Genomic DNA, 12552 nt, shown 5'->3' with positions numbered 1-12552 from the left:
AGAAACTTCCCTCATTAGAAGCAAGTGGAGGCCAATTAACTTCAACTCAAAAGGCTGGTATTTTTGCCAGTATGCTATGCTGTGTTACAAAGTGCTCTGGCCTTATCTAGAAAGCTCTAGGAGAAAGAATGGGGTTTGGTTTCAGGTGAACTAAAGAATTTGCTATAGTGTTAAAATGCCTGATCTGAAAAAAGCCACCTTAATGTCCTGCTGTAGCACGGGTTGGCTGAAGCTGAGCAGCTTCAATATTACCTCATCCATAAAGACAATCGCCAGTATGAAATAAACACCATAATTAACACAGGAGTCAAGCAGAGAAAGGCACTAAAAATATCTTTACATTACTAATTTCTGACCTTTGGTACACTTAAAGAAAAATAAAAAATACTGTAGAAATCCAAAGCCTGCAAATTCTTCATCTTTCTCAAGCTGTTATCATGCTTTCTGAACAGATAACACCTTCCCATAGCCTCCTGCTGCATCATTTAATCTTTTGTGATTTAAATATAAATTCATTGTGTTTGGAAATAATATTTGTTAGGGAAAAAGTTAAAGTAATTCCTTCACAGGGTTAACAGAAAAAACCCAAATCAAAGTAAGTCCACAAAAACAAGATTATTTTTGATCACAGCATGTGAAGTCAGAAGAGGCAGAGTAGATATTAGAATTGTCTGACTGAGGAATGTGCCATATTGTCACATGCATAATTCATTTTCCAGATAATGTAAAGCTTCATATAGAATGTGTCTTGAAAATAAATATGAAGATAAACAACATATTTATCTGTTCCACTCATGCTGTACAGCAGAAGGAGAAATCTATTCCTCTTTGCACTGAGGGAAAGGACTCTGGTGGATAAACTTATACTACCTGCATACACTACTAAATTAAACTTTTTTGAAAACTTTAAGTTATATGTAGGAAAAATATTGTGAATTTCAGATAAAGATCGTGACACAGTACTAATGTGTTTATTTATAGGCATCTAAGACAAAAATAAATTTGGTGGTTATGATTCAAAAATTATTTGACTGCTTGCACTTTACTCTGACAGCTTGGAGCAGAGGATCTATCCATCTTAAAAAACCATCTCAAAGTGATCATACCTGTGATGACTTTAATGTAATAAGAGCCACTTACATTTCTTGAGTGTCTCTAGGGTTCACCTTATTTTGCTTAAAAAAGGTTACAGAAATTTCTCACATGAGTCCTGACCTCAGATTTCACTTGTAAAAAAAATTATATTTATATAACAAGACTGTTCTATGATTTATTCAGTTTCTTAAAGTAAAAGATAATTTTTAATATCCACTGGATTTTTTCAGTCCTTATCTGAAAATGCTTATATATTTTTCTTATATTTTTATTCTGCATGTTCCTCAAAGTGTGTAAATTTAATGTTTTAATATCACTGTAAATCATAGCAGAAATTCCAACAAATGAGTTAATTTTGAATCTTTTTACTGACATGCAACATGTGTTTAACAGTGTGCTTAATGAGATGATTAGTCAGAGGCTAACTACTGATATTTTGACTCACCTAGCATCCTACTGTTTTTTGATTGCATTCCACATCTGTTTTCTTATGATACTTGTGCAGTGGGTAAGGTAAAGGCTTAGAGCTTTATAGGTTAAGGAAAGACACACAGTCTTTAATATTTATAAAGAAAATTAACAATATTCTACTGTTTGCAGCATCTTCATACTGGAAGATCTTTAGTGGATGATTTATTCCAACAGTGATATATTATTCTGTTTTAAGTAATGGGAAACTGTGGCACAGCATTTTTACGAGGTTCTACAAAAGATTTCTAACTTCTAGTGTTAGGATTCTGAAGTATGATCCATTTGACCCTTAGGATCCCTCTAGAAACAGATCCACACATCTGTGTTTGTCTGTTTCTCTGGTTTGGACCATAAAGATGATTTGCCCAACTCTAAGCATTTGTGATATTGGTGTTCGGACACAAATAAGAAGAAAAACCTTTTCATTATCAATCAGAATATTTTTCTCCATCCTTTCTTTGTGTGAGCTGTTCTTCTTCCCCTGACTTTATATGTGTTTCTTCCAAGTGGTGAAGCCATGGCTGTACACTGTTATAAAGGGATTATAGTAATTATCCTCACTCTGGCTTATCAGGTTCCCATACTCATGATTATTCATTGCACTTTTGGCTTGGTATTTTTGCACCTGTTTAAGTCTTCCTTTAGACACATTATGACAGCAGCAGATTTCAATGGTAGAGAACAGCTTGTTCAAAATGAAAAGTTATTATTTATTCAGGATGCTGCAGCAGTAACCAAAACCCATGTAATAACCTCCCTTACTTAAAGCCTGAAATCTCCTCAAAGATGTGACAGTTTATGTATAACCAAAGTTCCTCTCTCTTCACCTCCTTCACTTTGCATTTGGGCTGATACAGTCTTGACATCTCCATTTGCCTTTAAACAGTATTGCCTATGGCTTATCTCTCAACTATTTTCAAACTCTGCAAAATGTTACAAATGAAAAAACATGGAGGTTTCAAGATAAGAACACTATTTCCAAATAGGTCCCTGTGAGTTTAGCCAAGTTCATGAGTGCATAAGTGATAAGAGAATTGATGCCAGTGCCACCCATTTGAACACTGAGGATTGATTCAGTGGCTTAACTAGAAATGCACTGACTATTAAATCAGAACATATATATACATAAAATTTCTTTTCTTCCCCAGCATTAAAGCTGAGTTAAAAGAATGAGCTACTGTCCCATGATGGCATTTTTCTCTTCATTAAAGTTACTTGTTTGTTATTTTCATTAGTAGGCTTCTATATGCACTTTGGGGACTGTTTGTGACAAGAAGACCATGAAAACTTCATAATTATTTTGGTGGAAACACTTATAACTCCCTTGGCTACCGCTGTAAAATAGCTCATTTTAACATGTGCTAAAATACTGAAATCAAATGTATAGGTAAGCTTTTAAAAAATACAAAGAATTTCTCAGAATTTCTTTTTCTTGAACCATGCTGAGGGTTAAATATGTAAAATATGAAGCCAGATATATGTGATAGTTTACATGTTTAATATAGAGAAACAGGACATTGAAGTTTGATTTCTATCAATATTCAGTGCTCCAGACATTCCTTCTACCAATGCTCTCAGAAAGGAAGAGCAAGAATAAAGATAAGGATGTCATTCCAATTTACTACAGTTAACAATGGTTGGTTATAGTAGCATACATTTAGTTTGAAAAAATTCCATAGATTTAGTTTGAAACAGTCTTTTATTCCATTTTTTTTTCCCAAATGTCCAGTCATATTTCAATGCAGAGACTGAATTCACACTCTTCCTCTTTTACATTGCTAGCATATAATGTTTAAAAGATCCAGAAATGCATTGCATTGTGTTTCCCTCATAAATCTTCAGCAAAATATCTCAGTTTATACTCCTGAATGATCCCAGCTATGGTAAAGTAGTTTGGATTTACAGATTTTTCTTGCTGTAGGATTGGCTATTTTGATGAATATAGTGATAAACACTCTCACTGAACTCTTCTTTTGGCAAAATATCAGTTGAAAGTTTCCTCTAACCCACATAGAAGCATGAGTCTAAGGCTCTTTTTTGAGAACATTCTGCACATATTGAGTTATACCAGAGAGGTATCTGTGGGGTTCAGATATTCCTCTTCATTGAGACAAACTGATGGCATGCTTATTTTTCATGATAGGGTATAGGAGTGATGTTTAATAATCATGCAGACATAAATGTAATTTAAATTACTAGCAGTAACTTTTGCTGTCAGGGATGGCTTTGCTATCCAGTCTGTTTATTTTTTTTTTCCCATTTCTTTTAGTTAATTTTCTTTCTACTTTTGGCTTCTTTCTTTTCTCTTCTACATTTCTTCCCATTTTTTCCTGCTTCTTATTTAAGGACACTAATTTTTACTGCTCCAATTTTTAACAAGAATAATGTTTTATATTAATATATTTTGATACTTCAATTAGATACCTATATATTTATATTTTTCCTTCTCCTAAATATAGTTTCTTTTAAATTTCAGCCTTTTTTAAGGTTACTTATAGAAAATTTCTCCCTTTTGTTCTTGTATTTTTATTCTCCACTTCTTAAAGGTTGTTTTAGCTGGTGTTGTGGTTTAACTGCAGCCAGCTATCAAGCCCAACACAGCCACTTGCTCACTGCCCCACCAGCACAACTGGAGAGAAAATCAGAAGTGTAAAAGACAGAAGATTCATAGTTTGAGATGAAGACAGTTTAATAAGAAAGCCAAAAGCAGCATACACAAGCAAAATAAAACAAGGAATTGGTTCAGTTCTTCCCTAGGGCAGGCAGGTGTTCAACCATCTCCAGGAGAGCAGTCACCATCTCACAAAACAATGACTTGGAAAGAAAGCAGCTAGTCCTCCAAATGTTCCCCTCTTTTTTCCTTGGTGAATTTGGGTCACCTGTCCTGGCTTTGTCCCCTCTCAACCTTCCAGGCACCCCCGACTTCCTTGCCAGCAGGAAAAGCAGAAAAGGCCTTGGCTCTGTGCAAGTCCTCCTTAGCAATAACAAAAACATCTTTATATTATCAACCTTATGTTCAACAGAAATCTGAAACACAGTCCTACACCAGCCACTGTGTAGAAAGTAAACTCTGTCCTGGCCAAAACCAGCACAGATAGTCATTCTAGTTCATATTATCCTCCTGCCCTGAAAACCTTTTTAATTCTTCCTAAGAATTATTATTTTTTTTATGTCAGAATCAGTTTAACTAAGACAAAAATAAAACATGTTAATATTTATGGATATTTTGGGAATAAAAAAATTGTCTATAATTTTTATTTACTTTGATTTTATTATTTCTTAAAGTTTTTTTACTTATGCAGTAGTTTTATAGTTATTATTGGCATTTGCTACATGAACATGAACACGAACACGAACATGAACAACTTTATCCTTTGGGAATTTTCTCCATCCACTTGCAGCATCAACACTTCAGATGGGAGAGGTCTATATGTAGATAATATTGAAAATTTTGCCTTTCATGGTAGGTGCTACTTGCAAAGCCATGTTCAATAGTGAATAGTATCGTATATAATTTCCTGAATGACTCAGGACTCAGGCTACTTTTAACTGGATCACTGAATAGAAAATTCCAGTGCATTGAATACTTTGGGTTTTTGTAGCCATTAGAGCTCATAATAATAGCTATGAATATCACATGAGTTGTAACGACCAAGATTGATAAAGATCCATGAATTAAAAAAAATATGATTGCTGGGTGCATTTGTGGACAAAAAATTATTGTATTATACATTTGATTTTACAGAATGTTTTCTTTTACTTGATTAATTCCCAATATCGATAATTTGCTGAGAGTTCTGCGTTGTCCTGTATTTCTCATTTTCCAGTCTCTTTCTTATTTGCGGAACCCAATCTTTATTGTGATATCACAGTAATTTAATAATTGCCTTTGTTCTTTTGTCTTTCAATGACAAGGGGCTTGTCTTTATGTATCTTTCCCATTCTAGTGTACTGCAATGTAGACTGTTTCCAGCAGTTCACATTAAATAGCTCTTGATCACAGGAAATCAAAGACAACTTCTCATTTTGCCACAGAGAACCCATGATTTATAGGCTGATGACTCTTCTCTTAGGCAAAAGCTCTACATTATTTCAATTTACTTTAAATACACAATAAAATATCTTTATGATTTTCATGTCTGCTTTCCTTCTCAAAGGAAAATGTAGTGTTGACAATATAGGACTGGATCAGTGCGGAGTGCTATGGTACCCTTTAAAAGTGTGTTCCATGCATTTCGTGACCAGGTAGGTTCTACAGCTTGACCTCTGAGCTGTCTAGGCTTTGAAAGCATACAAAAGATTTTAGGGGTTGCAGTTGCATTATCCAGTAAGAAGTGCTAGGAAAATACATTATACCTAGAATAATTGCACAATTCAATGTCTATTTAAAAAGTACCTAGCTTTTTACACTCTCATAAGAAAATTTTTCGTTCTTCCTTGGCCTCCTTTCTGCCCTTTTCTTTCAGAACATTGCAAGGGACTAATTTATTTCTATGTTAGTTTTTTACTTTTCCAACTAGTTTAATATCTAGTATTGAGACAGAAGAAATATTTGAGAAAGATCAGTCCAATTACACATTTTCACTCATTTCCTGCTTTATGCAATTGAGATAGAGACTTAAAATGTTATTTGATATTAAGATATTTTCTGTTTCTCCTTTGAAAGCTTACCCTCACTGGACAGCATAATGAAGGAGAAAAAGGAGAAGCAGGGGAAAAACTGAGAACAATTTTTCTTAAACAGAATCTATGGGATAGAATAGATAAACTTCATGCTTGCTCAACACAATGCCCAAACCATAGTATCGTACATAATTTTCTGTCTGATTTGATGACTGTTTGATTAAATAATAAAAAGCTCAGCCTTATGCTAAATACTTATTACCTTCTGGTTACAGTAGTACACAAATTCTTAGAAGCATGAGGAGAAATTTAGTGTATATGTATATTTAATGTTAATGGTTTGACTACTTTCCTCATTTCAGGAATGAGGAGATTCCTTGATATAAGGATGTTTTCCTAATTCCTATTTTTCATCTGTTGGTCTTGCAGAGTACCAGACCAGGTGGACCAGCAACAAAGAATGAATCAGTCTGAGCTTGCAAAGATTAGATGTGAGACTTCAGTCAGGGGGGGAATTGCCCCTGCTTTGCTTTTCCTGGTCCTTGGACACTTTTTGGTTGTGACAAATATGCCTTTCTCTGCTTCAAAAAGTGAGTAAATGTTACAAGAAATTAAGTAAAAATGGTGAATCTCTTTGCAGTATTAGCTCTTTCTCTAACTTTTTTTTTAGAAGTTAATCCAGCTGTCAATATACACTTCACATTTTCCTTGAAGGTGTGGACCACAGTCAACTGAATATATCTTTACCTAACATTTTTCTATGGAGTTTCAAAGGCAAATGTTTTGGGTATTTTTCTTAATATACAAGCCTGTCTGCTGGTTTTCCAGAAAACTGTATAATACCTGAAGCAATGCATATAATTACATAAACGAAAATAAGGATAAAATCTAAAGTACTTGTGAGCTATAAAGAAGCTTTGATTCTTTAATGCACTGTCATGTTTTGACACTGGCACAATGCTAGTGCTCCCATGAAAATGCAATCTGTCAACCAAATGCTGTGAAATGTGATCAAGAACAGAACAAAGCAGGCCTAAGCTTAATAACAAGGGGAAAAAAAAACTTTATTAAGCTACTACTACTGTACTACTATAAAAGGAAAAAGAAAGGAAAAAAACCGCACACAAAATTCAAAATGAAAACTTTCTAAAGCATTTTTCTTCTCACCACTCAACTCTAACAAACACAGTGAGACACAACCTGGACCTTAATCAGGTTTCCACCCTCCAGACAATTGTGTCTGTGCCAGACACCCCCCAAGAAACACAGCTCCACATCCTGTGTTTCCATGTCACACATGGCACAGCCCAGAGAAAAAGTTTGCCATGGTGACCCTTCTCCTTTCCATGCACAGTGCTCTCACCACCAATGCATGGATGGACAGACTGCTTTTAGGATTTTTCCTTTCAAGGATGCCCTGCCAAGAGGGGAAATAAAACAACAGTTCGGTTTTTCATTTTTTGGGACCACAGTCCCCCCCATTTCCCCCTGGGGCCGAGGGTCCAAGAACAGAGATTTTCTTCTTCTCTGAAGACAGGGGGCACCACCACAAACCTCCCTAACTTTTCTCTGTTCACTTCACTTCTGTCTTTTCCCAGCTGAAGCAGGTCTCTTGACTCACTGGCATCCTCTCAAAACACAGTCCCTCTTGGAGGAGAAGATTGGTTCAGTCTGTGGCTACTAAGAAAAAGTCCAGCCAAAAACTACTCCATCATCTCCTCCCATGTAGAATTTCTCCTTCTAACATCCCAGGGTCCAAGCTGTCTCTCTTCTTTTCTTTCAAACCGAGGAGGAGAAAAATTTCACAAAGCTTTCATTTCTCAAGGAAGGGTTAAAAGTCCTGACTCCCAGGATGGCTCGATGCCCAGACTCCGGCTCCCATGGTCAGCTGGGCACCTTGCGGCCCTCCTGTTCTTCTCCTTCCCTGTGGTGAACTGCTGACAAAACTGCCACTGTCTCTTTCTCTCGAGAGAGAGACTCTGGGGGGAACAGAGACATCTCAGATTTTTCTACTCTTCCATCTGCAGGGGCCAGCCCAGTTCCAGTCCCTCCACCCTTGGGCCTACCTCTGAAGGCCACATGGCTTTTCCCTTCCCCCACCCAGCCATGGCCGGGCAGGGGAGAGGCTGCACTGCGCGCTGAGCAGAACCAAAGAGAGCGAGTTCTCCTGGGAATTCTGCTTTCAACCCCTCTGTGTTCTCAGAGGCGTGTCCACCTTCAATTGGTCAATATCCAAATTGACCTCTTCCTTCTGAGAAAATTTTTTTTCCGTGTCAAACGACAACATGCACACATACTTTTGTTGTTACAACATAGTGTTTCTCAAACCTTAGAGTAAGATGACAGATAGTTCCTGTGGAAAGCATTGTAAAAATATGTTAAAACTGTATTTTTCTTTGATCCAAGATTGGTGGTATCCTGGGCTGCATTTTGAAAAGCACTGCCAGCAGGTTGAGGGTACCTTACTCAGCCCTGGTGAGGCCACATCAGGAGTGCTGTGTGCAGTTCTGGGAGCCTCAATAGAGGAGAGACATGGAGCTCCTGGAATGGGTACAGTAGAGGGCTACAGAAATAATTGAGGGACTGGAGCATTTCTCTTCTATGAGCATTCTCTTCATTAACTAATGAACATTTAGAAGATTCAATCATTTTATAGAATGAAAAAGCAGATGTTGTCTTGTTGTGAAAATGGCATAAATTCTGTGGGGAACAAAAAGAATGTTTTCTTTATAATCTTAAATAAAACAGCACATTAAGTTTAGTTTCTGACTGTTCCATGCATGCTTTTTATTGGAGACAGTAGCTGAGTAAGTTTGGAGGACTATGTCACATGTAGCTTTCACCAAAAAATTTGCCTGAATACAAGAGAAGAAATTTATTAGGAGGCCCACTTCAGAGACCTTGTAAACAGTGAAATTTATATGAAAACACAAGTAGCTCTAAGAATCAATAATGATCATTGTCAACAACATCATCATGATGTGTAATTCTGTAGCCTCTTTTAAATGAGATAATGAAGAATTTTACAAATTGCAATTACACTTCACCAACTCCCTGTATAGCAGTGTGCACTTTACCAGTCCCATACATTTTTATTTTAAAGTCATGATCTTTAGTTTTAGAATTTTAAAACCTTTTTTGTCATAAGAAAAACATAAACAGAATACTTGAATATAAAGATTAAAGAATCAGTGTGAATCAGTGTAAAGAATCAGTGAATCCAACACTGCAGAAGATAGGTATTTATTGCTGAACCACACAACTTCTGACTAACTTGCTAATAATATTTTCAAAAGTGTTCTATTAATATAGGACACAAGTCAATTTTCAGAAGTGAAAATTAGATTGGTATTACAGTATGTTCACATACATTTACACCTCTATTCACTTAAAAAATCACACTAACCAAGAAACCACAATATAAAATATTTTAATAGTTTCAAAAATGCTGCCCTTTGGAACCTCAGACTAATTACAATTCAGTTCAATATGGGCTTTTAATTATCTAAGTTACTTTTGAAAATTTAATCTCTAATTCATTAATGCCCAGATGCTTACAGTTATGAAAGCTTTTAAATCTCTCTTAAGTGCTGGCTAAGAGCCCAGATACCTTTCAAATTCTGATGTTCAGTATTTTTGGCCAATGGCACCTTGGAAATACTTGTGTATAATAAGCTGGAGACAGTTTTGCAAAGCATGACCCTTACAGAGATATTTTATTAATTATTGGCTGCATTTTGTGAAAAAGTACTCCACATCGAAATATATCCATGAGATATTTTCAAGTAGAAAAGTGAAAGGTATATCCTACGCCGTCATTTTTTTTCCCATTTTAAAAATATCTAGACCTGCTTCAAGCCTCTTGATTGTGTGGAAAACTCTACTATGTCTTCCAGATTTAGAAAAATATAAGATTGCGAGCCCTTGTGTGTTTAATCATACATGCAAAGAATTAATTAGAACCATCTGTTTCTTCAGAACAGAGTTGAGTCTTGTGAATCACCTAGTAGGAATCTCTCTTTCCCTGTTGACTTTCCTGAAGCAACTTTTAATATAATATCAGACACAGGAAGAGAGACCTATTTTTATATTTCCATCAGATGTTTTGAGACAGTCAACAGCAAAAACAGTTGCAGTAATGTTTGGAAGAGGAAAACATTACAAGGAAAGAATCAGAAAACATATGGGATTTGTTTGGAAGTTTAGAACTGCATGACTTTCAGCATCAACATTTTGTGCAAAGATGTCTAATGCTGCACAACTTTCAACATCATCGTTCTATGCACCAGCACAAAGAAAAAAAGTTTTCATTGCTTCTAAATAAAGAGGTGAAAGTTACTTTTGTACTTAGATCACTTCACATGGTGCATAACACAGCAGGAACAGGCATGTGCTTTTCACATGCACAACCTTATATATATATGTGTGTGTGTGTGTGTGTGTGTGTGTGTGTGTGTGTGTGTGTGTTTATATATCTATATATATATAATATTGTGCGATTGTTGTTGAACTAAAAAAATCCACTCCCATAAACAATGTGACTGATGCAAGTGGTATCAGTGAATACTTGCCTGGTATTTTGCAGGAAATTCTGAGCCTAGCTTCCTGTACTGTGGCAGCTCTGGAATGATTGATAGTGTGCAGGCATATGCATATATATATGGATATTTTCATATTCAAGTAATCAAGGTTTTGGTGGTTATTTGCTCCTGACTTGTATTTACAGTGTTTATTCTTATTAACAAATTTTGTGATAGCAAGATGTTAATTTGTATTAAAAGGGGATTTTTTAAATTTTCTATTTCCAGAAATAAATAGACTTTCTTCCTCTGCAAGTGAAAGCTTATAATAGTCTAAGGAGAAAGCTGCATATTTTTTTTGTACATAGTAGGCCATCTCTCTCAGTAGCCAAGAAATGTAATCACTGAAGTTCATACTCTAAGGTAAATGTTATACAACAATGTTAAATGAGGGTACTGCCTGAAGACAAGAGTTCTGGAGCTGTCTTCAAAGCCTGTACTGCTCATGTAGATCTTAATTCAAAACTTTAACATACTGCATATGGTGGGGTTGAAACAATTCACAGCAACAGCAGGAGGTGTTAATGACAACTTCTATGTGTGATGTTTCAGCATTTTTCAGGACATAGAAGGTAATTGATGCTTTGGGATCTCACATATGTGTGAGCTAATTATTCTTTGTAGCCTGAAATTTAATTCTTCCAGGCAGGAGAATTCATGGAACTTTGATTACGACTTTAAAAAAGAGATAATTTATTAAGAAAGAATTAAAAAAAATGTTTAATAGAAAGAAGAAAGATATGTAGTACCCAACTCCCAGAAAGTAAAGAAAGAGTAACTAACAAATCAGATCCAAAAGTAAATATTTCTATTGGTTTCACAGACATGATTAAGACAATTCCAAAAAACCTACAAAAACCTGATTTTGCTAACAGTAATGGAAAAAAACTCAGTGAAAGAGACACTTTTTAGTGGTGACAATAAATATCCCGTTTTTCACTCACCCTGTAAATTTGGAGTTTATTTGTGAGGGGGGAAAAAAGAAAAAGGAAATGTTTGTTTCTGAATGTATTTAATATCAAATGTGCTCCTTTTCCAAGCATATTGTTGGTTGTATTAGCACCAATATATTTTCCTCTTGAGAACAGAGAATATATAAGATATTGTGAATTTCTTTTAGCTGAGCCACTGTTTCTACAGATGAAAATAACAAGAAAGACAACATGTATTTATAACATAAAGCAGCAGGCATGGTTCTGGCTTACCTGGAAAAAATGCACATGGTGAGGGAAACCAATGTATGGCTGGGGATTGGGAACATACCAGGTCCTATTTAGGTTTGTAATCTTTGCATGCTAGCAAACTGATTCTTTAAGAAGAAAGGTTTAGAAGAGATCTAAGGGACTCTTGATTCCAATTCCCAGACACCACAAGCAACTGTATTTTATAGACTGTAAGAAGCTATGCCCCTCACTTTAGGCTTTTTTTAAATTTATTTTCCAAAATGATTCCAGGATTAATAAATTTTGCACCTGTCACCTTATCAACTATGAATACACAGTGGTATGGAAGGGGTTTCACTGGGAGCAAAAACTGTTTTCTACTATAAAATTCAGTTGAAATTGACAGATTATATTGGGCTGCTAACACTTTTTCCATTCTGCCAACATTTAGTTAAAAAACCCCCAAATCATTATTGTTAGTTTAGTGACAATGAGGTGGCTAAATATATGTCTGTTGTTCTTCTAAAACAGCATCCAAATATTAAAAATATTTTTTTTTACCTTAGATACACCACCTTATACAGAGGCCAGCAGATAATTTTCAGAACCAGACTCCTCTT

This window comes from Lonchura striata, chromosome 2, assembly GCF_046129695.1.
Source record: "Lonchura striata isolate bLonStr1 chromosome 2, bLonStr1.mat, whole genome shotgun sequence".
Lineage (NCBI taxonomy): Eukaryota > Metazoa > Chordata > Aves > Passeriformes > Estrildidae > Lonchura > Lonchura striata.
The sequence above is the reverse complement of the archived record's forward strand: the minus strand, read 5'-3'. Positions refer to the sequence as shown.